This window comes from Salarias fasciatus, chromosome 9, assembly GCF_902148845.1.
Source record: "Salarias fasciatus chromosome 9, fSalaFa1.1, whole genome shotgun sequence".
In the NCBI taxonomy this organism is placed as follows: domain Eukaryota; kingdom Metazoa; phylum Chordata; class Actinopteri; order Blenniiformes; family Blenniidae; genus Salarias; species Salarias fasciatus.
In genome coordinates, this window is record NC_043753.1 from 21,372,844 (window position 1) to 21,400,783 (window position 27,940).

At 38.5% G+C, this 27,940-nt stretch overlaps 1 long non-coding RNA gene across 1 annotated transcript; it reads right to left on the reverse strand.

The window, feature by feature from the left end:
* Positions 1 to 3,589: 3,589 nt before the first annotated feature.
* On the reverse strand, positions 3,590 to 4,417 carry LOC115394171 (uncharacterized). Its single transcript, XR_003932026.1, has 2 exons — positions 4,278 to 4,417; positions 3,590 to 3,708 (listed from the first exon to the last, which is right to left on the reverse strand). It is a non-coding gene; the product is annotated as an uncharacterized LOC115394171 (long non-coding RNA).
* Positions 4,418 to 27,940: the final 23,523 nt, after the last annotated feature.

Below are 27,940 nucleotides of genomic sequence, written 5' to 3' on the forward strand. Positions count from 1 at the left end.
ATATAAAAAGACCGACAAGGATCAGACTGCTGCACTTTGTAAACTATGCCGCTGCCAGATCCCAGCACCAGGCTCGAACACAAGTAACTTTTTTTATCACCTGAAAAAGAATCACGAAAAAGAATACAGAGAGAGTCAACGAGAAAAAGCAGCAAAAGCTGGGTTGAGTGACGCTGACGCTAAGAAGAAACTCCAGAGAAATGCAGACAGTGCAACAGGCTTTTACCCGTGGCACACCATATAGCCATGACTCCCGCAGATGGAAGGAAATAACCATGGCTGTTGCCAAGCACATCTGTAAAGATATGATTCCAATCTACACGGTCGAGACATGGGGGTTTCTTGAGGTAGTGCAAACACTCCATCCCAGATATGAAATGCCCAGCCGAAAACACATCAGTAACGTTGTGTTACCTGCTTTATATGATGAGTGCCGGGCAAAAGTGGAAGAAGAAATACACAAGGGGATGTTTTATGCCATAACAACTGATATGTGGTTGAGCCGACTGACGCACCCCTATATGAGCCTGACGATTTACTTCATCAACCAAGCCTGGAACCTCCGCAGTCGGTGTTTGCAGACAAGTTACTTTCCCGAAGACCACACTGCAGTCGAGATAGCCAGAGGTCTCAGTGAAGCTCTTGAGTCGTGGGGACTGCATGAGGATCGCCTCGTATGTGTGACAACTGACAACGCCAGCAACAACATCCTTGCCCTTCAGCTGATGAATGAAACTACATGCCTGCAGTGCTTTGGCCACCGCTTACATCTAGCCATTGGTGAGTAACTCTCAATCGATCTAAAATGCATTTTTGTTTTGTTTTTATTTCCATAGTATCATTCATTGTTTATGTGTATATTTGTATGTGATATTGCTCTCCTTTTTAAATTATTATTATTTATAGGCATTTTATCAACACAAGAGCCATAATGTTATGTTTTGTATAATTGAAATTGTCTATACATACATTGTTTCAATTCATTTTAGACCTGGACTCTGCCTGTATCTGTAGTAGTTTCTGAGAATTTAAAAGCAAGTTATAAGCTAAAAATACTGAACACTAGGAGTATTCTGTATTTTTAGCATTTAACTGGCTTACTCCTCCATCCTGTCATCCATCATTTTGTGTAATTGTGATGTCAGTGTGGATCTCTTATACATACAAATAATATTATGAATAAATAAATTCATAACATGTAATTAATACATTTCATTGTCTTGTACACAGTGTAATACATAAAAAATGTTTTAAAATAATAAATACTAATAAATAATTTCACTTCTACTTTACTTCCACAGGGAAGGGTATGAAACAACGCAAGGTGGATTGAGCAGGTGACGTCTGCAGAAAGATTGTGGCTGCCTTCTCCAATTCATGGAAGAGAAGACTTGCAGAAGACTTGCAGAAGCTTGCAGAAGCTCAATCAAATCAAAATCCACCCTTGCCCCATCATCAGCTGATCACAGAAACCCCTACAAGGTGGGGCTCTACACAAACAATGGTTGAAAGGGTGATTGAGCAGGAGAAAGCCATCTCACAGGTCCTCCGTGTCGACAAGAAAACTCACCACCTGGTCCCAACTTGGCAGGACATGGATGTTCTGGAGCCAATGAACAAGGCACTGAGTCCTCTCAAGGAGTTTACAGATGCCTTGTCAGGGGAGCTCTACCCAAGTGTTTCCTACTTGAAACCCGTCCTTCATCTGTTTAACAACCAGATCCTCAAGCATCAGGATGGCGACACTGAGCTCACCATGACCATCAAAGAGGAAATACTAAGATACCTAAATGAGAAGTATGATGACCAGAAAACCCAGGAGCTGCTTGACATGGCTTCTTTGGTTGACCCCTGGTTCAAAACCACATACATCAAAAAAGAGAGGGTGGACTACATCAAGCTAAGAGCTGCTACAGAGATGCAGAAGCTGGTGGCCGAACAAGCAGAGCCAGAGGCAGTCCCCCTTTCATCAGCTGCCACTGCCAGAGACCAGGATGAGTCAGAGGAGGTTCCTGCTATAAAGAAAAAGAAGAGTTTGAGCAGCTACTTTAAAACAGCAGCGAAGCCAAGCAAAGATCCCCCTCAGTCAAGCAGAGAATCCATTGAAAATGAGCTCAGCTTCTATCTCTTAGTGGGACGCTGGTCCGGACACAGATCCACTGGACTGGTGGAAAGAGAATGAGGGACGCTTTCCCCATGTGGCCAAGTTACCGAGGAAATATCTTTGCATCCCTGCCACAAGTTCCCCATTGGAGCGGGCTTTCAGTGCAAGTGGGAACATTGTGTCATGCCAGAGGTCATCTCCGAAACCAGCAAGAGTTGATCAGCTTGTATTCCTAGCACTCAACCTGTAGAGGCCTGAGATTTGGCAGATGTTTGGATGTTTTCACATCCATGCTACTTAGTTTTGTTTTTGTTTATATATTATACTTTTGTTTACTGTGATCCTTTTGCAGCTACACTTTAATTTGGAAGGGGTTGATTTCTACAGTTTTCATTTTGTAACATTTATCTCAGGGAGGCCAGTATTCTTTGTTTGCTGCTACTGTTCAAACTTGAAGGAGTGATTTTCTTTGTTCACTTGCTAGATTTTGTATAATTATATTAAGCCTGGTACTATTGCTGCACTTTAAACTTTTAGGTTTACATTTGGTAATTGAAACATTTTGTTTACCTATTATACCTCATGCTATATTTGTATAATATACTGTGATCTTTTGCACTTAAACACTTAAACTTGGAAGGTTTCTATGTTTACATTTGGTATTTTGTAATATTTATTTTTTGTTTGCAGCTAACTTTCAAACTTTAAGCAGTAATTTTTTGATCACTTGTTAGATTTTGTATAGTTGTGAGCCTGATTTTATTGCTGCACTTTAAACTTGTTTTAAGAGAGAACTAAGAGTACACATGCAACGTTCACAATGCTGGAAAGTCTGGGTGGTGTACCGTTTACGAAGCAGAATACTGCTACATGTTGAATACAGTAAATGGCAGATGTTAAGTTCTAAATAAAACAAAATACACATATATAAACAAATGCCTACTACCTTTATTTATTGAGTATAATTTCAAACTTCATTTCTACATTGCAATTTTATATAAACTGTTCATTCATTGAATTTACCAAAAATGTGTTATATCGTGATGTATATCGTATCAGGATATAAAATGAGCTATATCGGGATATAAAATTTTGGCCATATTGCCCAACCCTAATTTGATGGTGATTTTATGCAGAAAATTCCAAAAGGTTCAGATACTTTTTCATACCACTGTAATTGTTTACTACACTACCTGAGGTGGAGGGATAATGAGACATCCTGCTTTTAAATGTTGACAGGAAATGCCTCTTCAAACAACATGCCTCTTCCACAACTTCACTGGGCAGACCAGTGAGGGGAAAAGTAGTCATAGTTCCATCAAGCACATCTGCTCACAACGCCAGAATGATGGAGAAGCTCCAGCAGTCACACTCATGTGTTCATTCACACATTTCCAAACCTGCTCTGTGTAACTTGATTTGAGGATTCCAGTTGATTTCCAGCATTCTGCGTTGACGACCAATCTCCTCCTCGTACTGAACCACAGTTGGTTGAAACAGGGTGAATATTTCCTCAGCAGCAGCAGTTAGTCTCTGGGTGGTCAAGTCTCTCACAGAGTGGTTGGAGCTCGTCTGCTGGTTACCATTGTGTTGCTGTGGACTCTCTGGAGGGAAACAAGACAAAAGTCACTGATGTGATGGATGTGAAGGTTTTACAGTGATGGGTGGATGAAACAGGACAGGACACTCTGAAATCAGAAACATTCAAAAACAGAAAATTCTGCTCATTTCAGTAAAACTGAAAGTACCTGTGGGGTTGAAAGGATAAATGGGAAAACTGTCTGGATGCAACATTACTTTCTCTGAGCTCTGAAACCTTTGTGGGAAGTTTCCAATGTGATATGGTTCAGACCTTTTTTCAGAGCGACACTTGAACGCATCATTACTCTAAACGATTTACTGAAATGTCTGTTTTATAAACGTGAACCGTAAAATCTACACAAATGTGTGTCAGCTCAGATCGAGTGTAAATAAATCACTTCCTCAGTTTGCAAACAGCTCAAACACCGTTTCCTCTGTTTCTGATACAGAAGCTGTTTAATACTGAAGGTTTCTGTTACTTCACTGTGAACAAGAACTGCAGCTGCAGCCTCGTTTCTGTCTGCCAGCTTTAAAATAAATGTAACGATCCTCCAGCAGTCACATTCATGTGTTCATTCTCACGTTTCAATACCTGTTCTGTGGAAGCTGACTTGAGATTTCCAGTTGATTTCCAGAAGTTTTCTCTGTCAATAAATCTCCTCCTCGAACTGGACGATAGTTTGTTGAAACACGGTGAATATTTCTCCAGCAGCAGCAGTTAGTCGCTGCTTGATAAACTCTCTCAAAGCCTGAACCGAACTCAGTGTTGCTGCAGGAGATGAAATATTTCCTCTCAGAGACAAAACAAAACACAACCGCCATGATTCTTCTTCTTCTTCTTCTCTCTTGTTTATTGGCGGCTGGCCACCATCTCGGGGCATTACCGCCACCAACTGGGCTGGAGTGTTAAGACAAGTCAGATGGAAGCTCTATCTGAGCACCTAATTGCGACTATACAACTTAGTTTCCCGCAAAAATCTAAATAAATCTCTCTTTATTTCCCCAGAGGAATCTGCCAGCAGCGTCTCTATTGTAACAGACCTTTTTTTCTTTTGCTATTGCCAGGGGTGCACACAATATTTTTTGTCTTGTTCTCAGGGGAGAGCCTTGGGTTGTTGTTTGGTCCACACATTTTTAAATCAATTTTTTTCCGCCTACCTACAGGAAGAACAAAATAGACGGATGCGTGGACAATGTTACATAGCCTGCTTTAATTTCAACTGAAAATGAAGAGAAGCAGTGCAACAGAATGTCGGAAACCTTCAATTTTCAATAGAACATCTTAAAGCACTATAAGGCAATTACTATTGTGACCCTGAGTTATATAAAAATTGATTGATCAAGAGATTCACTCAGTTGCCTTTTATTCCTTTTTCTTCATTATATTGTGACTGTGATTCCATAATTTGACTTGAGACTTTCTGAGCTCCTTTTATAAATTTTCACAATGCCTAATTCAGTTTTTCTTTTCAACAATGTGTTTTCTGGTGCACTATTTTCATGTTGAACAACAGTACACACAGATGCGCACCTTGCTATCCCCATATCTTGGTACGTAAATGAGCGTTACAATGTTTCATCGGGTACGCATTTTTTTATTTGGTAGCGCATGCGCACCAGCACGCCGCGTATGTGCACCCCTGGCTATAGCAGCACTAAGTCTTGCTCTTTGCTCTTCATATTGCTCACATTGCAGCAGCACATGCTCCACCGTCTCTGGCTGACCACAATATATACATGTTCTAGTTTGATGCTTACCTATTTTAGCAAGAGAGTAATTTAAACCAGTACGGCCAATCCTCAGTCTTGACAATATTATTTCTTCTCTGCATTTTTCATTTGTTATTCTTTTCATTGCAACTTTCTTCTGCATGTTATACAAATGTTGTCCTGTGTCACTAATATCCCAGCATTCCTGCCACAGCTCTGGTACTTTTGCATTGATCAGTGATTTTCCTTTTGCTCGACCCAGCGGTACCTGAATGCTCACTATTTCTGATCTAAGAGCTTGCTTTGCCAGAATATCAGCCTCTTCATTACCTTCAACACCAGCATGGGTGGGAACCCAAATCAATGTCACATTTACTTTTCTGACAGATATCTGCAACAGCAAGTGAAATATCTTATAGAGCAAGTCCATTCTACAAGACTTCCCTGTTTTTATACTCAGTAATACGGCTTGACTGTCTGAGGCAATAACAGCTTTTTTCAGGCCTTCCTTCCAATTTACCAAGATCCAGTTGAGGCCAAGAGCAACTGCTATCAATTCAGCTGTATATACAGCAATATGAGCAGATAATCTTTTCTCAATACTAACCCCATGGGTATGTTCACTGCTGCACCTGCTCTCCCATTGTTTGGATCTTTAGATCCGTCTGAATATATAAACAAACAATCACCAAAGGAATCCAGCTTTTTCTGAACAATAAACCATTCAGAGGTATGTTTACTTCGATTTTCCAGAGTCTGTTGTCACGACAAATCTACCTTTGGAGCAATAAATAACCATGGAGGAACAGGTGCATTTGGAACGGTAGGACTGTACCTCACCTGGGTCAAGCCAAACTGGTGTGCTTTAATATCACCTACCCACCCAAAGCTAAAAGAGGCAGTTTCTTGATGCTCCCAGCAATCCGCCATGACTTTCTTCTTCTCTCACTAATTTGAAGGATCACAAACAACATTGAGCTTCATACTAACGGACACAGAGGGAACTGCAGGTCATCAGCTGTCCCTGAAATCATTTAACCTTGCATAGCAGATGGGCCTGCCTGTTTCAGTTCCTGAAATCCTGCAGATCTTTTTTTTTTTTACTTTTAATTTAATCTTTTTTAATACAAAAGAACAAAATATGCTGTCAGAGACAGGTGATCAAAAGGGAAAGAAAAAAATATACAATAGAATATACATTAAATGTAACATATTTTCACAGCACAGAATAATGCGTAGCATGTATACATTTATACACACTTATACACATATGCTATTTAAAAAGAAAAAAACAAATTTAAAAAAACAGGACATTTTTGCTTTGTGTCAGGGCTCATTTTAATCTCTTTTAAGTAATATTATTAACCTGTACAATTTATATCATCAAATATGCCGTGACTGAGTGCCATCTCTGGTTGAAAATGTCCATTTTCATTTGTAGTGATGCTGTCATTTGTTCCATTATGTAGACCTGTTTCAGCTTTTGCTTCCATTCGCTTACTGTTGGTGGTTTAACCATCTTCCAATTCAAAGTTTCAGTTTTCTTTGCAACCAGTAGTAATATTTGCAGTATAAATCTCTGGTCAGCACTGAAAAGGTCGACCGGTATGACACCTAGCAAATAAAACACAGTGTTTGAAGGGACTTCTCTCTTTAAGATGTTTTCAATTTCTTGTTTAATTGTTTTCCAGTACTCATGTATCTTTGGACAGTCCCAAAATATATGTGTATGATCACCTATTTTACCACATTGTCTCCAACACATAGATGCTGAGGGGTTTTTAACAAAATTAGAAATGATAATGGGGGTATGAAAATATCCGATTTTAAGTTTCAAGTCAAATTCTTTCTATTGCTGACCAGTGACACCTCTATGGCTCTCATTACCGAGTTTATCCCACAATTCGTCTTCTATTATACTATTAGTTTCTAATTCCCATTTTTCTTTTGTGTTGTAAGTATTTTACGGAGCCCTGGACATGACATGGTAAAAAAAAAATTAAATTGTGGCCACGAATTACTAATTCGTTCCCACGAATTAGTTATATCATTCATATACTGAACAGTTCAGTAAAGTTGGCAGCACATTGACAGATACGGACTTTCAGTCTCAATAACTCTTTAACAAAATGTCAGTAGCATACAAAGGGCGCTGCATCCCATCGTTGTGAGGTGGACGATACGCTATAAGCTCATTTTTATTAAAAATATCTGTCTATCAAGCAGCAGAAACAATATTGATTTCAATCAGCACCCGGTAGTGCTGCAGGCTTCAGGGACCGTCTACAATTTACAAGACGCTGCAACAGTGAATTTGCATCATTTGATCATATCGGCCGCCCATGGAAACACACCGTTACACAAACGCCTTGACGGCCTGTTATTTCAACAATTTACTGTACCCTGTTCCAAAGCCGCATGCGTCTCTCTCTCTCTCTCTCTCTCTCTCTCTCTCTCACACACTCACACACACACACACACACACACACACACACACACACACACACGCCAAGATTATTTACAAGATAATCATTAGGTCACAACTGTAATACTGCGGAATATTTGCTTTACTGCAACTGTGACAGTTTATCCGTTTAGCATTGTGCATTTGCATTGCCTGTTCATTGTGTGAATGCCGTAAGGCATTCACACGTTTATTTTCCTGTTTCTTTATTGTGTGAATGCCTGAGGCATTCACACGTTTATTTTCCTGTTTCTTTATTGTGTGAATGCCGAAAGGCATTCACACGTTTATTTTCCTGTTTCTTTCTTATTGTGTGAATGCCTGAGGCATTCACACGTTTATTTTCCTGTTTCTTTATTGTGTGAATGCCTGAGGCATTCACACGATTACATTCCTCTTCTGACTTCTTCCGCCGTTTTTTGGCACGCTTCTCCTCCTACAAATTTTGTCCGATTTGAGCCATTTAGATATCAAATTGTGCAGCTTTTTAAAGACATTCCGGCTATGTTCTGGCTTTTTAATATCTTAAACTTTTTGAAATATTTCAACTTTTGTGCAGCTTTTTTCCCCATGTTAACGGATGGAGATTTTTTCAAACTTTGGAACCTTATAACTTCTTCAAATCTTAACCGATTTTCACCATTCAACTTTTGAAATGTTCAACTTTTTAAACCCTTTCTTCAACCTTTTTAAAGTTTTTCAACTTTGTTCAACTTTTTTAAATATTTCCACTTTTTAAAATTATTTTTAACATTGAAGTAGATGGGAAAACCCTTCAATGGACCTTTCAACTCCTTCAACTTTGACCCCTTACAACTTTGTCATACTTTGACGTAGACAAGTCATTTTACTTGCAAAATGTAGGAATTTTTGTCCTCTATTCAGGTATGTTATATCTTGTCCAGATGTTTTACCAAATTCAAACTGTGAGCCTTCAAGTACGGAGAGCATTTCAGCCGTTTTTGGAGTTTACAATGGGTGTGTATTGGAAAAGCTAGAGTGGGAGAAAGGAATTTAGAGTGCGGGAGGCTTGGATTTAAACCAAAAAAGAATTCTTTTCTCGTCCCCCTGGCGACATCTCTAGCTAATCCACACAAAAACCTCTGAAAAACGTAGCCATTTTGTTGTGACCCATACAATGAGTCACTTTGTCTCTATCTCAAACGGTCTCTCTCCAGCTGCATTTTCTGTGAGGATGAGCGCAGGATTTTCTCCCATCCGCTCCAATGCATTTTTGGAGAGAGATTTTCTCGCCAAATCCAAAAATTCATTCATGTTCGCACCATCGCGGTGGCTGAATGGATGATCCTACAGACATGATTCCTGCACCATTAAATTCATGAAAGACTTCTGAATCTGATTGTGAAAAATCTTTTTCAATTTCACCTCTGGGTTCTTGAGGAATGACATTTTCTCAATCATGCGCACTCCATGAGAAACTGCTAATTCACTGTCATGGCTGCTGTGCAGCTGGTCTCCATCGCAACAGACACACCTGTTGTGCTGCTGCTGCTTGATTAGTCTGGACTTTTCCATTAAACTGGAGCTCTATTGATCCTCTGTTACTCGACACTGACATCTACTGCTCTTCTACCTTTTCAACCTTTTCAACTTTTGCAGTGTTTTCAACCTTTTTCAACTTTTTTCAACTTTTTGCAGTGTTTTCAACTTTTCAACCTTTTTCAACTTTTTGCAGTATTTTTAACTTTTTTCAAACTTTTTCAACTTTTTGCAGTGTTTTCAAACTTTTTCAACCTTTTTCAACTTTTTGCAGTCTTTTTAACCTTTCTCAACTGTTTCAACTTTTTGCAGTGTTTTCAAACTTTTCAACCTTTTTCAACTTTCTGCAGTGTTTTTAAACTGTTTCAACCTTTTTCAACTTTTTTCAACTTTTTGCAGTGTTTCAAACTTTTTCAACCCTTTTTCAACTTTTGCAGCGTCTTTAAACGTTGTCAACCTTTTTCAACCTTTTTCAACTTTTTGCAGTGTTTTCAAACTTTTTCCAACCTTTTTCAACTTTTTGCAGCGTTTTCAAACTTTATGCAACCATTTCAACTTTATTTCAGGGTTTTTCAACTTTGCTTATTGAGCTTTATCGCATTACAGTTTAGCATTTTCAGCTCAGCATTTCACACTTGCAGTTTCTTCAGGAATTGCAAATTCTTCTAGTTATTGTGTGAATGCTGAATGCATTACACCTTTGTTTTCCTGTTTCTTTATTATTATTCTCTGTATTCTTCCGCCGTTTTTTGACGCTTAACTCCTCTTACAGTTTTTGTCCGATTTGAACCATTCATATATCAAAATGTTCAGCTTTTTAAGGACATTCCTGCTATGTTCTAGCTTTTTAAAACCTTTTAAACTTTTGAAATATTTCAACTTTTGTGCAACTTTTTGCCCCATGTTAACGGATGGAGATTTTTTCAAAATTTGAAACCCTTCAACTCCTTCAAATCTTAACCGATTTTAACCATTCAACTTTTAAATATTCAACTTTTTAAACCCTTTCTTAAACCTTTTTAAACTTTTTAAACCTTTTTAAACTTTTTGAAATATTTCAACTTTTTAAAATATTTTTAACATTGAAGTGGATGGAAAACCCCTTCAACTGACCTCTCAACTCCTTCAACTTTGAACCCTTAAACTTTGTCATACTTTCACATTGACATGTCATTTTACTTTTAAAAAGTAGGCATTTTTGTCCTCTATTCAGGTATGTAATATCATTGCAAGATCTTTTACCAAATTTAAACTGCGAGCCTTCAAGTACGGAGAGAATTTCAGCCGTTTTTGGAGTTTACAATGGGTGTGTATTGGAAATGCTAGAGTGGGAGATTCGAATTTAGAGTGCGGGAGGCTCTGAATTTTAACCAAAAAAAAAATTCTTTTCTCGTCCGTACGGCCACATTTCTGGCTCAATCTGCACAATAACCCCTCTAAACGTAGGAATTTCTCTTGTGACCCGTACAATTGAGTCACTTTGTCTCTATCTCAAACGGTTCTCTCTCCAGAGGCATTTGTTTGAGGAGAGTGCAAAATTTTCTCCCATCCGCTCCAATGCATTTTCGAGACGCCTGAATCCAAAACTTCACTCGTGTTCGCACAATCGGTATGGCTGAATGGGTGATCCTACAGACATGATTCCTGCACCATTAAATTCATGAAAGGCTTCTGAATCTGACTGTGTGAAAATCTTTTTCAATTTCACATCTTGGTCCCCGAGAAACGCCATTTCTTCAACCATGCGCACTCCATTAAAAAGTGCTGATTCACTGTCATGGCTGCTGTGCAGCTGGTCTCCATTGCAACAGACACACCTGTTGTGCTGCTGCGGCTTGATGAGTCTGGATTTTTCCATTAACACTAGGTTTACCAAGCAGGGGCCGGTTTGGCCCAACCCATCCCAGAACCCAGAGAGGGGCCACAGTGGCTCAGTGCTTTTGAATACACAAGTCGTTGTCCTCCAGCCAGCCACCTTTCATTTGTAAATGCAGCCACTACGCAATGCATCATGCGGGAATGTGGCCCAAACAGAGGGAGAAGTGTAGCACACACACCAATCTTCAGCTGATGCTTCTAAAACTCTCTTCATGTGATAGTTTGTATCAGTTTGACACAAATGACCATTTTCAGAAGAGAAAATTTTGTTGTGGATGTAAGGTATCAGTTTGCACGCGAATTGGGGAGTTTGCACATTTTATTAGTGTGTGTATTTCATGGTTAAAAAAATAAGATATATTTTACAGTGCATCTGTGGGTGCTGTGTATGAAAACAATATTTGTCATAACATAGTATGTACAGTGCCTTGAAAAAGTCTTCACCTCCTTTGAGTTCTTTGCCCTTTTTCTTAAATTTCATACTTTGAACATTAAGTTATAAAATTGGCATATTTTGTGAGGAACCAACATCAAATGGGACACAACTGTGCAGTGAAATGAAATTTGTACAACATTTAAGCTTGTTTTTAGAAATAAAAACCTGAAAAGTGGGATGTGCAATATTATTCACCCCCTTTTCTCATAGTGGCTTCAGAAGTTGTCTGATTGTTTCCTCAGTGATCAAATGTTGAGCTCATGACTAAACAGAGTCTGAGTGCAATCCAATCTTAGAACAGATGTGACAAACGCAAAACTACGCTCTTCTCTGTGCCACAAAATCAGTCCTTCTGTTGAGGGGAGGTTTGAGGTGGCCTTTTCACAAGGCTACCCCTGCACTGAAGTGCCTTGCTCCCCTTCACACTCTGGCCCCCAAACCCCCACCACATAAAACAAATCCATTGTTTGGAGAAAGAATCTTCCTCCCTGGCTCTTCCCCCCCAATAGGTATGCATGAGCCAACAACCCGGCAGGTATCGGCTGCATTTACAAAAGAAAAGCAGGCCAGTGAGTGGCCGCTGAGCTGTGCACTGAAAACCAGGGGGAAAGGGGAAGAGTTTCATAGGTAGGAAAAAAAAAAAAAAAGAAAACTTGGGATTACAAAAAATTTTGTCTTTTTGGAAAGAGTCTTCCTGGCCGATTTGCCAATTTTATGTATTTATGTTTGCAGTATAAAATTTAACAAAAGGTCAAAAAATTCAAGGAGGAAATATACTTTTGCAAGGCGCCGTATGTGCTTGCAGAAAATATAACACTGAATCAGCATCCAATGTAAACTGAAGTAAGAGGTTGACGCAGTTTATGTTTTTATTTCTTCCTGTGATTTATTGATGATGCACAGAATTCAGTCTGCTTGGCTGATCTGGGCAGCTCCCGATGAATCTTATTCATTGTGCCAAGGATGATGGTCTTCCGTCAGAGGAGTTGTGTGGCGAGTGCCAGAGACATGAAGAAATTATCTGTTGTTACCGTTCTGCCTTTGTCCAGAAACGGCTCCATCAGCTTTATCACCACATCTTCTCCCACTCTCACTCCCTTGCCATGGCTGAGGTCTTTCCCAACATAGGGGATCATGCTGCACACATACTTAGTCTTCAGGTCACATGCCACCCAGAACTTTATCCCAACCTTGTCTGGTTTTGTTGCAATGTATTGCAAGAAACAGCAGCAAGACTTTGTTGGGAACAGCTGTTTCTCTATGGTGATGTGCCTGCCTGGATCGTAGGACCAAATGCAGTTTGCAACAAAGACACTCCAAACATTGGAGATTGTGGGAAACCTGTCAGTCTCAACTGGGTCCCAGTCAAACCCTGGAGTTACATCACAATTTGTGATGGTTAAAAAAGTTCATTGTGTTTGGAAAGAATCTTCTCTGCCAAACTCAGGAGGAAAATCTCAAAGTAGTTCCTGGCTGTTTTCAAGCCTCCTCCTCCCCCTCAGAGGTATGCATGAACCAACTAGCTGGAAGGTATCGGCTGCATTTACAAATGAATGGTGGCTGACTGTAGGAGAACGACTTGTGTATTCAAAAGCACTGGACCACTTTGGCCTCTCTGGGTTTCCCAGGAAGGTCAGAAAATCCTGGTATTCCTAGTGTTAAGACTGGAGCTCTATTGATCCTCTGTTACTCTGACACTGACTCCACTGCTTCTTCAAGGTATTTCAACGTTTTTAAATTTTTTGCAGTGTTTTCAACCTTTTTCAACTTTTTGCAACCCTTTTCAACTTTTTGCAGTGTTTTCAAACTTTTTCAAACTTTTTCAATTTTTTCAACCTTTTCAACTTTTTTTTTAACATTTTTCAACTTTTTGCAGTGTTTTCAAACTTTTTCAACTTTTTTCAACTTTTTCAAAATTTCTCAACCTTTTTCAACTTTTTTCAACACTTTTCAACTTTTTGCAGTGTTTTCAGCCTTTTTCAACATTTTTCAACTTTTTGCAGTGTTTTCAACCTTTTTCAAAATTTTTCAACCTTTCTCAACTTTTTTCAACCGTTTTCAACTTTTTGCAGTGTTTTCAAACTTTTTCAAACTTTATCAACTTTTTTCAACGCTTTTCAACTTTTTGCAGTGTTTTCAAACTTTTTCAACCTTTTCAACTTTTTTTTTTTACCTTTTTCAACTTTTTGCAGTGTTTTCAACATTTTTCAACCTCATTGAACCTTTTTCAACTTTTTGCACTGTTTTCAGCCTTTTTCAACCTTTTTCAACTTTTTGCAGTGTTTTCAGCCTTTTTCAACATTTTTCAACTTTTTGCAACGCTTTCAACCTTTTTCAACATTTTGCAGTGTTTTCAAACTTTTTCAACCTTTTCAATTTTTTTTAACCTTTTTTAACTTTTTGCAGTGTTTTCAACATTTTTCAACCTCATTCAACCTTTTTCAACTTTTTACAGTGTTTTCAGCCTTTTTCAAAGTTTTTCAACGTTTTTGCAGTTTTCAACCTTTTTCAAAATTTTTCAACCTTTTTCAACTTTTCTTCAACCCTTTTCAACTTTTTGCAGTGTTTTCTACATTTTCAACCTTTTTCAACTTTTTGCAGTGTTTTCAACCTTTTTCAGACTTTTTCAACTTTATGCAGTGTTTTCAAACTTTTTCAAACTTTTTCAACTTTTTTCAACCTTTTTCAACTTTTTGCAGTGTTTTCAATCATTTTCAAACTTTTTCAACTTTATGCAGTGTTTTCAAACTTTTTCAAACTTTTTCAACTTTTTTCAACCTTTTTCAACTTTTTGCAGTGTTTTCAATCATTTTCAAACTTTTTCAAACTTTTTCAACTTTTTTCAAACCTTTTCAACTTTTTGCATGGTTTTCAACCTTTTTTAACCCTTTTCAACTTTTTGCAATGTTTTCAACCTTTTTCAAACCTTTTCAACCTTATTCAAGTTTTTTCAACCCTTTTCAACTTTTTGCAGCGTTTTCAAACTTTTTTAACTTTTTACAGTGTTTCAAACTTTTTCAACTTTTTTCAACTTTTTTCAAATTTTCGCAGTATTTTCAACGCTTTTCAACTTTTTGCAGCGTTTTCAAACTTTTTCAACCATTTTTAACTTTATTTCAGTGTTTTTCAACTTTGCTTATTGAGCTTTTTCTGCATTACAGTTTAACATTTTCAACTCAGCATTCACACTTGCAGTTTCTTCAGGAACTGCAAATTTTTTCTAGTTATTATTATTATTATTCTGACTTCTTCCGCCGTTTTTTGACACGCTTCTACTCCTTCAAATCTTGTCCGATTTGAACCATTCAGATATCAAATTGTGCAGCTTTTTAAGGACATTCTGGCAATGTTCTAACTTTTTAATATCTTTTCAACTTTTTGAAATATTTCAACTTTTGTGCAACTTTTTGCCCCATGTTAACGGATGGAGATTTTTTCAAACTTTGGAACCTTATAACTTCTTCAAATCTTAACCGATTTTAACCATTCAACTTTTAAACTATTCAACTTTTTATACCCTTTCTTCAGCCTTTTTAATTTTTTTCAACTTTGTTCAACTTTTTGAAATATTTCAACTTTTTAAAATTATTTTTAACATTGAAGTCAATGGGAAAACCCTTCAACGGACCTTTGAACTCCTTCAACTTTGACCCCTTACAACTTTGTCATACTTTGACATAGACACTTCATTTTACTTGCAAAATGTAGGCATTTTTGTCCTCTATTTAGGTATGTTATCTCATGTCCACATCTTTTACCAAATTCAAACTGTGAGCCTTCAAGTATGGAGAGCATTTCAGCCGTTTTTGGAGTTTACAATGGGTGTGTATTGGAAAAGCTAGAGTGGGAGAAAGGAATTTAGAGTGCGGGAGGCTCTGGATTTAAACCAAAAAATAATTCTTTCTCGTCCCCCTGGCCACATTTCTAGCTCAATCTACACAATTACCTCTCTAAACGTAGCCACTTTTCTTGTGACCCGTACAATTGAGTCACTTGGTCTCTATCTCAAACGGTTCCCTCTCCAGCTGCATTTCTGTGAGGAGAGCGCAGGATTTTCTCCCATCCGCTCCAATGCATTTTGGAGAGAGATTTTCTCACTCGAATCCAAAACTTCTCTCATGTTCGCAACATCACGGTGGCTGAATGGATGATTCTACAGACATGATTCCTGCACCATTAAATTCATGAAAGACTTCTGAATCTGATTGTGAACAAATCTTTTTCAATGTCACCTCTGGGTCCTCGAGGAATGACATTTTCTCAACCATGCGCACTCCATAAGAACTGCTGGTTCACTGTCATGGCTGCTGTGCAGCTGGTCTCCATAGCAACAGACACACCTGTTGTGCTGGCTGCTGCTTGATGAGTCTGGACTTTTCCATTAAGACTGGTGCTCTATTGATCCTCTGTTACTCTGACACTGACTCTGCTGTTTCTTCAACTTTCTTAAAGTTTTTCCAACTTTTTGCAACGTTTTCAAACTTTTTCAACCTTTTCCAACTTTTTGCAACGTTTTCAAACTTTTTCAACCTTTTTCAACTTTTTGCAGCATTTTTCAACTTTTTCAACGATTTTCAACTTTTTGCAGCGTTTTCAAACTTTTTCAACTTTTTTCAAGTTTTTGCAGCGTTTTTCAACTTTTTCAACGATTTTCAACTTTTTGCAGCGTTTTCAAACTTTTTTCAACTTTTTTCAAGTTTTTGCAGCGTTTTTCAACTTTTTCAACGATTTTCAACTTTTTGCAGCGTTTTCAAACTTTTTCAACTTTTTTCAAGTTTTTGCAGCGTTTTTGAACTTTTTCAACGATTTCAACTTTTGTAGTGTTTTCAAACTTTTTCAACAATTTTCAACTTTTTGCAGCGTTTTCAAACTTTTCAACTTTTTACAAGTTTTTGCAGCGTTTTTTCAACTTTTTCAACGATTTTCAACTTTTTGCAGCGTTTTCAAACTTTTTCAACTTTTTTCAAGTTTTTGCAGCGTTTTTCAACTTTTTCAACGATTTTCAACTTTTTGAAATATTTCAACTTTTCTCAACTTTTTACAGTGTTTTTCAACTTTTTGAAGTGTTTTCAACCTTTTTTAACTTTTTAGAGTATTTCCAACCTTTTTTAAAACTTTTTCAACTTTTTGCAGTATTTTAAAACTTTTTCAACCTTTTTCAACTTTTTGCAGTCTTTTCAACCTTTTTCAACTTTTTGCAGCGTTTTCACCTTTTTCAAGGTTTTTTCAACTTTTTGCAGTGTTTTCAAAGGTTTTCAACCTTTATCAACCTTTTTCAAGTCTTTGCAGTGTTTTCAAGCTTTGTCAAAATTTTTCAACTTCCTTTTCAACCTTTCTTCTTGAACTTCTTCTGCATTACAGTGTAGCATTTTCAGCTCAGCATTCACACTTGCAGTTTCTTCAGGAACTGCAAATTTTTCTAGTTATTCTGACTTCTTCCGCCGTTTTTCGACACGCTTCTCCTCCTTCAAATCTTGTCCGATTTGAACCATTCATATATCAAATTGTGCAGCTTTTTAAGGACATTCTGGCAATGTTATAACTTTTTAATATCTTTTCAACTTTTTGAAGTATTTCAACTTTTGTGCAACTTTTTGCCCCATGTTAACGGATGGAGATTTTTTCAAACTTTGGAACCTTATAACTTCTTCAAATCTTAACCGATTTTAACCATTCAACTTTTAAACTATTCAACTTTTTAAACCCTTTCTTCAACCTTTTTCAACTTTTTCAACTTTGTTCAACTTTTTGAAATATTTCAACTTTTTAAAATTATTTTTAACATTGAAGTCAATGGGAAAACCCTTCAACGGATCTTTGAACTCCTTCAACTTTGACCCCTTACAACTTTGTCATACTTTGACGTAGACACGTCATTTTACTTGCAAAATGTAGGCATTTTTATTCTCTATTTAGGTATGTTATATCATGTCCACATCTTTTACCAAATTCAAACTGTGAGCCTTCAAGTATGGAGAGCATTTCAGCCGTTTTTGGAGTTTACAATGGGTGTGTATTGGAAAAGCTAGAGTGGGAGAAAGGAATTTAGAGTGCGGGAGGCTCTGGATTTAAACCAAAAAAATAATTCTTTTCTCGTCCCCCTGGCCACATTTCTGGCTCAATCTACACAATTACCTCTCTAAACGTAGCCACTTTTCTTTTGACCCGTACAATTGAGTCATTTTGTCTCTATCTCAAACGGTTCTCTCTCCAGCTGCATTTCTGTGAGGAGAGCGCAGGATTTTCTCCCATCCGCTCCAATGCATTTTGGAGAGAGATTTTCTCACTCAAATCCAAAACTTCTCTCATGTTCGCAACATCGCGGTGGCTGAATGGATGATCCTACAGACATGATTCCTGCACCATTAAATTCATGAAAGACTTCTGAATCTGATTGTGAACAAATCTTTTTCAATGTCACCTCTGGGTCCTCGAGGAATGACATTTTCTCAACCATGCGCACTCCATAAGAACTGCTGGTTCACTGTCATGGCTGCTGTGCAGCTGGTCTCCATAGCAACAGACACACCTGTTGTGCTGGCTGCTGCTTGATGAGTCTGGACTTTTCCATTCAGACTGGAGCTCTATTGATCCTCTGTTACTCTGACACTGACTCTGCTGTTTCTTCAACTTTCTTAAAGTTTTTCCAACTTTTTGCAACGTTTTCAAACTTTTTCAACCTTTTCCAACTTTTTGCAACGTTTTCAAACTTTTTCAACCTTTTTCAACTTTTTGCAGCATTTTTCAACTTTTTCAACGATTTTCAACTTTTTGCAGCGTTTTCAAACTTTTTCAACTTTTTTCAAGTTTTTGCAGCGTTTTTCAACTTTTTCAACGATTTTCAACTTTTTGCAGCGTTTTTCAACTTTTTCAACGATTTTCAACTTTTTGCAGCGTTTTCAAACTTTTTCAACTTTTTTCAAGTTTTTGCAGCGTTTTCAACCTTCCTCAACTTTTCTCAACTTTTTACAGTGTTTTCCAATTTTTTCGACGATTTTCAACTTTTTGCAGCGTTTTCAAGCTTTTTCAACTTTTTTCAAGTTTTTACAGCGTTTTTCAACTTTTTCAACGATTTTCAACTTTTTTCAGCGTTTTCAAAGTTTTTCAACTTTTTTCAAGTTTTTGCAGCGTTTTTCAACTTTTTCAACGATTTTCAACTTTTTGCAGTGTTTTCAAACTTTTTCAACTTTTTTCAAGTTTTTGCAGCGTTTTTGAACTTTTTCAACGATTTTCAACTTTTTGCAGCGTTTTCAACCTTTCTCAACTTTTCTCAACTTTTTACAGTGTTTTCCAACTTTTTCAACCTTTTTCAACCTTTTTCAACTTTTTAGAGTGTTTTCGACCTTTTTTAAAACTTTTTCAACTTTTTGCAGTATTTTAAAACTTTTTCAACCTTTTTCAACTTTTTGCAGTCTTTTCAACCTTTTTCAACTTTTTGCAGCGTTTTCACCTTTTTCAAGGTTTTTTTTTTAACTTTTTGCAGTGTTTTCAACAGTTTTCAACCTTTATCAACCTTTTTCAACTCTTTGCAGTGTTTTCAAGCTTTGTCAAAATTTTTCAACTTCCTTTTCAACCTTTCTTCTTGAACTTCTTCTGCATTACAGTTTAGCATTTTCAGCTCAGCATTCACACTTGCAGTTTCTTCAGGAACTGCAAATTTTTCTAGTTTGGATTGATTTTTTTGACACATTTCTCTTTTCTCTGTTACAGTTTTTCACAATTGCTAAAACACATTTCTTGAAACCTCCATCCATTTTCTCAAAACCTTAAACACAAATCCAAAAATCCACACTACATTCACAAAAACCTCAGACATTTCTGTCAAAATCGAATTATCGCCTCAAAACCAGTTCTCTTGTGATTAAAACCACACTATGCGTTCAGATCTTACACACAGCAGGTAAAAACATGTTCACCTCAGATCGTTCATTAGACACTACATGAAATAACTGAGGACACAGCAAGCAGTCCACACTTTTAAACCTGCTGGGTTATTTTCCCAACCCATTTCCTGGGTAGCCCTAGATTTTGTGCAGATTGGGTCACTTTTACCCCAAATTAGATGAATTGTGTCGACCCAGCAGAGTGAGTTGATGATTTGAACAAAATCACCATTTTGAACACTCCTGCAGCTCCTTCTCCTTCTTGCATCTGGAGACTTCTGGCAACAAACGCAACAGAAAACTGGAGTCCTGTGTTCTCACAGAAGATTATTGCAATGGCTAAGAAGGAAAAGACATATGACATCCCCCTCCTTATACTCATGTGTGGCTGTGGCTCAGTTGGTAGAGTGGTTGTCTAGCAGTTGTGAGGTTGTTAGTTCAAATCTTTTCCTCTACATGTCAATGAACTGCACTGAACCCCAGCTGGCTTCCAGTGGAGGGTTTGACAGCCTTGCATGGCAGAGGGCACGTGTTTCTGAATTCTGAGGGTTTACATTTTTACTGTAAAGTAACTTTCCCAGACCCGCTGATAAATCTTGACCCAGCATCAGGGTCAAATCTTCAGCCCAAACAGCTGGGTAGAAATAACCCAGCATTGGCTCAGTCCCTTTTGGACCCAGCGCTGGGTTAGCAATTTCACCCAATGTGGGTTATTTTTACAGTAACCCAGCAGTTTTCAGAGTGTGTAGTGCACAGAAAATTTTTATTTTACGTACGGTATTTGAAATGCATTTAGAAAAAACAACCCATCTAAGTCAAAGTGATATCTAAATTGACCGTCATAACAAAAAATAAATACAAAACAAACAAAACAAAAGCACACTACTGCATGGTCACGGTCCTGGAGATTCAGTCTCCAGCATCTTGTCTTTGTGCACACTTGGTCTGATCACATCATTAGAAATAAGTGTGTTCAGTTTTGAGTTGTGTGTAAAAGATGACAGCTGTGTTGGAGTTGTGTTCACATTTTGCTGCCAGTGAGTACAATTTTGCAAAAATGTTGTGAAATGTGTTTAGTGACTGAGAATGTGTCTAAGGTTTTGCAAAAAAGAGCAGATCGGTTTTGAAAATTGAGCATAGGACCTGAACAGTGTTTAAGTTTTTGCCAAAAGAGTGTTTGATTCGAAAAATGAGTTTAGGCCACTGAGAGTTTGGTTCAGGCAATGGGGTTTAGTGTTTTAGCAATTGTGAAAAACTGTATTGCAGATGCAGTAGATGTTTTCACCACTGCCCAGGGATCACAGTAAGCAGCATACTCCCACATCCATAATCAGTTGAAGTTCCATCAAACACAAAGATAAAAAATAATTAGGCCTTTTGCAAAAGGGGACTTTTTTTCATTTTTTTCTGCATCACAGTTTTACACCCGTACTTTGCTGGTTATTGAACCACAACAGTGAAGCCTGTTTGAAATTCAATTATGTTTTCTTGCCACATCTGTGGACATCAGTCTCGCAACTCAGTGGCCTATTTGAGACATGTGAAAATTCATAACAATTCACCAAATTTAGTACTGCAGTGTTGTATGCCTAATTGCACAAGGATATTTAAAAAATATGCAGGTCTCAAAGCACATATTTACAGAAAACACAAGAAATGTGTGACTGAGGCCAGATTGAGTGTTCTCGTGGACCTGAAATGCCACGTTGACTTCTGCACTGCCAAATGTGATTCCTTGACTAACTTCTATTCACATCTTAAAGGGCACATCAAAGAAGGACGGACAGTTGCATGTCCTTTTCAGCAATGCGATAAGTCATTTACCGTGATATCTTCATTGTCTTCTCATTTGACCAAAAAACACAGAGACAGTGAAGAGGGAAATTTGATAGAGTCTGTCACTGTCCCAGCAGGTGTAAGTGGTCCTCGTGGCCCTTGTGATGATCACGATTTACTCAGTGACATGCAGCTGGATGCTGATGATGAACAATTTGAGGTTTTCCCAGAAAACATTGATGATTCCCTGTTTTTGAGGAATCTTGCTCTGTTTTATCTCAAACTACAAGCAAGGTTGCTACTTCCAGCCTCCACCATTCAGACAATCATCGAAGACTTGCAGTCAATACATGACATCAGTCAGTCACAATTACTGTTTAAACTTAATGAAAAGTTACATGTGTTTGGGATTTCAGATGAGGCTATACAGACTCTCATTGATGATCTGAAAAAAGAAGATCTTTTCCGGACTCACAATACCCACACTCTAAGAACAGATCAACGCAGAAAGACTGTCTTCAAGAAACAGTTTAATCATGTTGAACCAGTGCCTATATGTATGGGACAAAATGAGACAGGCAAGGAGAGCTTTGTTCAGTATGTCCCCATAAAACAAACACTTGAAGCTCTTTTTCAGTGCAAGTCTGTGAGTGATCAATACAATGAAGTACACACCCGTGCCCAAACTAAAGATGTCTTTAAAGATGTGTGGGATGGGGAAAATTTGACTGAAAACCCAATGCAAACAGAGTCTTTACACTTGATCCTTTATCAGGACGCGTTTGAAGTAGTAAACCCATTAGGGTCTGGAAAAAAGAAACAAAGTACTTGCAATGTATCTCACATTGGCAGACTTATTACCACACCAAAGGTCAAGTATTGACCAGATGCAGCTTGTACTTCTCTGCAAAGAACAAGATTTCAAGTATTTTGGTCAGGATCTGGTCATGAGTCAGCTAGTGAAAGATTTGAAAGATCTTGAGACCAATGGTGTGGTGTTACCTGATGGACAGGTCCGTAAAGCAATACTGCATGCTATTGCTGGTGACAATTTAGGGTCACATTCAATTGGAGGATCTATGGAGAATTTCAGTCTGAGTGTTAATTTCTGCAGATACTGTGAAATAGACCAAAACACGTTTCAGACAGATCCTCTCTGCAGAGCCACTCTACGAACAGTGCAATCATACAGAGAGCACGTTCAGAGACTTGAAGGTGGCCTGACCCAAAGTGGAGGTATCAAAAATGACTCCTTGTTCAATGAGCTGTCCTTCTTTCATGTATGTAATCCTGGACTGCCTCCATGTATTGGCCACGACCTATTTGAAGGCATTGTAGCCTCTGATCTCGCATTGTACATCCAGCATCTGGTGAAGGTCAACAAAGAATTCACCTATCTTGAGTTGAACCGAAGGATTAACCAGTTTAAGTATCAAGGGAATGATGCCAATGATAGACCTTGTGAAGTCAGTCCAGGAAGTGATAAGCTGGGTGGTCATGCTGTCCAGAATTGGTGTTTTTTGAGGATGCTGCCAGTGCTCATTGGAGACAAAATTAAATCTCCAGGTGACAATCAAACTTGGCAACTAGTTTTACAGTTAAGAGAAATTGTTTCTCTTATTTGTGCACCAGCTATTTCAGCTGGGCAAATTGCATATTTGAGAGTACTTATTGATGAGTATTTGTATTTCAGAAAGCAAGCTTTTCCTGGTAAACCACTAAAGCCCAAACATCACTATGTAAGCCACTATCCAGAGCTCATAATCCGTTTTGGGCCACTTATTCGTTTGTGGACACTCTGGTTCAAGAGCAAGCACACTTATTTCAAACAGTGTGCAAGGAAACTGCACAATTTTAAAAACTTGTGCTCAACTCTTGCAGAGCGGCACCAGCTCCTCCAGGCATATCTCAGTGCCGGCAATCTTTTCCCACAGGCTGTTGAAGTGGAAAAGGCAGCTGAGTTTTTTCCTACAGACTACAATCACACCATCAGGGAATCAATATCAAGCTTTAATTTTGGTCCTGATAATACTTTGATTGCTCATGAAGCAACTGTGAAAGGGACAAAGTACAAAAAGAACATGCTTGTTGTTATAAAAGAGAACTCTGAAAGCCTTGCGCTTGGAAAGATCATTGTGGTACTTATCTACAATGGTTCAACAGTGTATTTTGTCCTTAAAAAATGTCAGGCTCTGCAATTTCATGATATAGGTGTTTATGGCTTGACACCAATTCAGGATTGCTACTGCTGTGTTAAACAAGATGACCTCGTTGATTATTACCCTTTACCAGAGTATGCATTGTGTGACATGTCAATTGTTGTTCCACACCATTCTTTCCTCTCGACAGACAGCAATGGTGACCTTGATGGATGAGCTGAAGGAGGTCCTCCTTAAAGCCTTGCCAAACCTTTCTGAAGACGTTCAGGAGCTTTTGATCGAGAGGTTGATAAGCTCTGATTTAGAGTCAAAAGATGACCTTAGATATGTCAAACAAGATGACATTGCAGATTTACTGCCTGTTATTCAACAGAGAAAACTTTTGGATGCATTCAAACTGGGTATGTTTGCTTACTTTATATTTCATTGTACATCATAATTCATTTAAAAAAAATTAAAAGTTGTGTGATCTATTTCTTATTTTTGTCAATTTCAGAGACAGAGATAGTCACCTTGAACATTGGCATCCTGCCTTCTCCCACCACTGCCGACAACAGTGATTCTGCATCACTTTCCAGTCATTCTGCTTCGTCCGTGTTTTCCTGCTCAGCATCTTCACAATTTTCTACACCATCCACCTCATCTCCTGCTCCTTCCTGCTCAGCATCTAATGTAACAGAAGACAGCCAGCCCTCCTCTCACATGCAGAAGACATGGCCAGAATCTTTTCAGGTACCATGGAACCTCATGCCTGCAGACATTCACTCAGCCATATCAGATGGCAAGAGGCCTTCACCTGCTGCACGGCGGCAGATGATAAGAGTGATAGCAGATGAAATGAGGAAGAATGAGGCAAACCGAACACGCTCACAGTGCCTCACAGTTTGCCGAAACATTGTCCGTCAATATCCAAACAGTTTTGCTGATCAACTTGACAATGGTCAGCTTCTGGGAAGTGGATACACATCACTCCTAATCGAAGTTAAAAATCGTATCGAAAACCTCAACCGCACAAGCAGCTTTCGACAGCACCGTTCAACTGGGAGTGGCAACAAGAGAGGACCCACAGACACATATGGCTGCACAAGATTCCAACCCAGCCTACCACCAGATGAAACCGAAGACACAGTGGAGAACAAACGTCTAAACCTCCAAGAGATCTACAGTCGGGAAGGTCTAAATGGGGCTGACAGGGCAGAAATAAAGCAGCTAATGGAAACAACTTTCTATCTGCAACGGTGCCACATAAATGTTCTGCCAGCACCAGCAATGGAGGATTTAAAAACCAAGTGGCCATACCTGTTTTCTCAGAGAGGGCTCTATTGTCACTTTGAGCTCCTCACGGATATCCCGATACTGCGCACCCTTGAGCTTGCCATGGAGGAGTGTGGTAAATCCATTGTGGAATTCTTCAAGACAAAACCCACCAACACAAAAGTGAAGGAAGTTCTCTCCAGATGTGAAGATGTCGAGCTGTCATATTGTGTCCTCCAGCTTCTGATGGCTCACTTTTCTGAGAATATTACCGATCTGATCCTACTTACAGATGTAAGTTTTCTATTTATGTATACATATTACAGACTGTCATACAATGACTCGTTTTATAACAGCACAATTTGTATTTCACTTTCTATGTCCTAGGGATCTGCCTCTGCAGCTGACATTGAGAGGTCAATCAACATTCCGGAAACTCCTCGTCTAATACTACTTGGTATGTTTACACCACTGCATATGCAAGCAACAACATTTTTATTAAATGTTCCATCCCAAGACAAACAACATTGCTTACTAAATTGGTGAGTTAAACTTTTTATTGCTGACTCTGTGACTCAAGGCAGGATTGGGACTGTCATCAAAGGCATGTCCAACTGTACCATGGTTGAATGGAAATCAAAAAAACACAACTGTTCTTTTTGCTACAGATCCAACCAAATGTACGAAAACTGTCACAACAACAACAACAACAACAACAAAAAATTAACAACTCTCCATCTTACTGTACTATTATCGCTTTAAGATCAAGATACACATAGGCAGAATATTCATGATGGTAAATGGACTACACTTATATAGCGCTTTTTCATCTGCATTAGCAGAGCCCAAAGCGCTTTACACTGTATTATCACATTCACCCATTCACGCACACATTCACACACCGGTGGAGGCGGCTGCCATGCAAGGCGCTCAGTCCATCCACTGGGGGCAATTCAGGGTTCAGTATTTCGCCCAAGGACACTTCGACATGCAGATGGGGGAGACAGGAATCGAACTAACAACCTCCCGATTGTCAGATGACTTCTCTCCCCACTGACCTACAGCCACTCCCAATGATGGATTAATTTCTAAGTTTCAGGTGACATGGCAGATGTTCGGCGGTGGATGGTCAGCCTTGAGGGGCACATCCTCTGTGAGGGCATTCAACCGACATTCCTGACAGGGCTTGCTGCCATGTTTTCGACATTCTACATCTTCAATCTCCAATATCAAGAAGAGGCAGCATGCACGCTTGAGTTCATCCAGAGGTAAAACACTTAAAGTAGAACCTTCTTGATGCGTTTTCAATCCTTCATCCAAAGATCTTCTGCCTTTTATTGTGTTGTTTATCAGATTGAGTTTATTAAATTGATTTTACACACTGAAGAACCACTATTGTTTTTCAGACGATTCATTGGAATCAACCCTGAGAGAGGCAGCAAGACTGCACGGGGCAAAGTGGTCTCAAAGAAAACGGGCAAAGCTGCAGCCAAAAAAAGTGCAACAGTCAACCCACACGTGTCCACTCTGCTGAAGAAACTCATGGATTTCGAGTGGGACTTCATTTGAGATGAAGGTGAAATTAGTTTCTCAATCCCACTAATTCTCTTTCCCTCTCATTGTTACCCACTTTCGTCCTTCATCTCTCTCCCTGTCTGAACCCCTCTTTTCTTTTGCATTTGTATTTTACAACTTGTATGTGTTCTGTCATTCTTTATGTGTTGTTGTGTTCTTTCTCTGAAACTACGTATATGAACAATTTGGATGTTTACATTTGGAATGTTATGGTTTCGGAGTTCATGGCTTGGGACTTCTTTTTAATTAGGACAGGGGGAATGAGGGGCTGAAATGTTAATGTTGTGTGCAAGAAGCTGCGAATACAAGTTATTTTGGAGCTGATCTCTCTCTCTCTCTCTCACACACACACACACACACACACAGACACGGACACACACACACACAGTCTCTCTCTGCAGGAAAAAAGCGACGTCACGTAGATGCTTACCCACACTCTCTCTCTCTCACACACACACACACAGAGACAGAGACAGAGACAGAGACAGACAGACAGACACACAGACACACAGACACACAGACACACAGACACACAGACACACAGACACACACACACACACACACACACACACACACACACACAGTCTTGTATTTCTATCCTTGTGGGGACCGTCCATTGACTCCCATTCATGTCTAGCCCCTAACCCTGACCCTTACCCTAACCCTAACCCACACCACAACAAAGCCTAACCCTAAAGAAATGTTTTTGCACTTTTACTTTTTTCAGTAACAACAACATGGTCAAGAAAACACTGTTTCTCCTACTTAGGACCGGAAAAAGGTCCCCACAAGGCACGTCGTTCCACGTTTTGCTATCCTTGTGGGGACATTTGGCCCCGACAAGGATAGAAATACAAGAACACACACACACACACACACACACACACACACACACACACACACACACACTTCACTACTTCCAGGTTGGATTGAAAAACATGGTGTCTATAAATCTCCTGCTGATGTTCTGAGACTTCCACATTGAAGTACTGTTATGTTCTTAATACTGTTAATATGTTTAATATGTTTGAAATGCTGTTTTGAACATGCAATTATTCCGCATGTGAAGTTTTTCATGTTTTACTTTCAAATAAAAGTAAAGTGCAACAAGAAGCTGATTTTTGTCTTTCATTTTAAGCAAATGATTGAAAAATAAGTATGGGTTGATTTTACAATGGTTTGCCTTCTGTGGTTGTTGCCATAGATTTTGTGAAACTTACAGTCAGTGGCATGTAATATGTTTTTCTTAATATTGTTTTAATAGCATATTGAAATCTATAAATAATACAAAGTAAAGTGTTGTTTAATCGTAAAATACAGTGAAAGTAATTTTAAATATCAATCTACATTGTATTTTTCATTTACAGGACAAATCTGTAAATTAAGTAACAATTAAAATATGTAAATTTTACGGTACAATAATGGCAACCCAGCTGCCAGTTCTTTACTGTGTTTTTACAGTACACACTTGTTTTTATATTTACAGTACAAAACTGTAAAATTATGCAACAGGAAAAAGCTGTTAATTTTACAGTAAAATAATGGCAACCAAGCTGCCAGCTCTTTACTGTTTATTTACGGGAAAATTTCTAACAGTGTATATCAGTGTTTACTACTGAG